This window comes from Peromyscus californicus, unplaced genomic scaffold (genome assembly GCF_007827085.1).
Source record: "Peromyscus californicus insignis strain IS unplaced genomic scaffold, ASM782708v3 Scaffold_8__1_contigs__length_139910024, whole genome shotgun sequence".
In the NCBI taxonomy this organism is placed as follows: domain Eukaryota; kingdom Metazoa; phylum Chordata; class Mammalia; order Rodentia; family Cricetidae; genus Peromyscus; species Peromyscus californicus.
This window is the reverse complement of record NW_026294606.1, coordinates 124,471,665-124,473,419: the sequence shown is the minus strand read 5'-3', so window position 1 is coordinate 124,473,419 and position 1,755 is coordinate 124,471,665.

The following is a 1,755-nucleotide window of genomic DNA, read 5'->3' as shown; positions in this document are numbered from 1 at the left end:
CTTGTCTACGGCATCAATAAGGAGACCAAATTCATTGTGCAGCTGAGTTTAGCTTCTGACAAGGTGGCGGTTTGGGGGGGGGCATCAAGCCCCCTCTTGCCTGTGCAGCACCCACTGATTGAGAAGCAACAGCCCCATAGTGGGACAAGATCCCTGGAGGCTTTTGTGGCCTTCCCTATAGCCTTGGGCAGCTATCCAAGAGGCCTGGCCTGTAGCCTTGTTGCAAAGTGCTATTACTGCAATTATTTACATATATTAGTTGTGTAAATGGACAGGACTCTCGGTGATATTTTCACAGACACCATGCATTGCTACCTGCAGCCCAGCACCTTCCCAGTCTCTAGCAATCCCTCCTCTCATTTCAAGTCCTTGTTTCCACATGGGGATAAGAACTTGGGGTGCTCTACTTTCTGTGTCCGACTCACTTTCCTTAGCACGCCATCCCCCAGCTCCATCCGTTTCGCTGAAAGTGACAGAATCTCATTCTTGGTGGCTGAATATCCCATTGTGTCCACGTACTCCAGCTTCTGTAGCCATTCATCTGTTAGCCGCATCTAACAGTTCTGTTACTGACAAACTGGAACAATACCTCTGTCCTTGGGTGAGGTGGCTGAGACGAGGATGCCTTCCCAGGCAGAGAGGAGGCAACCTCCAAGTAAGCTTTTAATCAAGTGAGTGTCCACATAAGCTTTTAATAAGGTGGACGTACTTAAAGGCACACTGTGCGGAAGCAAGACTGGAAGCTGGAAGGAACAGGCTGGCCCAGCTGTGAGCTGGAGCTTTTATTGAAGGTTTAGGACTGAGTCAGAGATGAGCCTCTGGGCGGGAATGTGTGGCACACCTTTTTTGCCTGGCTGCTCTCAAACTCCATTTTGAGGAAGTACTATTGGAAGAGAAAGTCCTAGGGCTGTGCTGTGCTGTATGATCTTTGAAGTTAGCCTTGAGTAGAAATGTCATTTACCCACATCCAATCTTCCGTGACCTATGAAGACCCTGTCTGTTATTTGTACCCGATGGAGTATCAGGCTGCATGCATGGTCCAAGTGCCAGGTGTGTGCCCTGGCGCAGGAGAAATGGCCAAGCATGTGTTACTGTGGCTGTGGTCAGGACTGAACCGCCCAGGAATTTTTGTCCCTTAATGAAAGACTAGGGTTGAAAAGCTATTCTTTTTCAGATCCCCCAACAAATCCATACTTAATCCGTTGTGAGTAGTGAATCAATAAACACGAATATGCAAGTATCTCTTCAGTGTGGTGACTCACACACTTGGGAGTGCCGTAGCTGACTCCAGAGTTCTGGGGCCTGGCTTTTGAGGAGCCACCGTCCTGATTTTCCACAGTTGTCACACCAGGTCACCTCCCAGCGGAGGTGGACATTGGTTCCTCTGGTGGCTGCCTTCTCCCAGCATTTCTTTAGCTTGCCTTTTGTTAATAGTGTTCTGACTGGGCTGAAGCAAAACCTCATTGTAGTATTTGGTTTGCATTTTCCTGGTGGCTCACAGTATGAGATTGGGTTTTTCTGGGCAACTGCAGACAACTGTAAAAAACTGTACCACTCTAACTTCTTACATCCTCACACTGTTTTTTAAAATCTCTTTCACTTTTTGTGAGGATTTATTTGTGTGTGAGTGTGTGCTCTATCGAGTTTATGGTCACCTGGCTCATGCCTCACCCACAGAGGCTGGAAGAGGCCATCTCCTTTATTACTCTGCACCTTTTCCTTTGAGGCAAGGTCTCTCCCTGAACTGTGACCTGA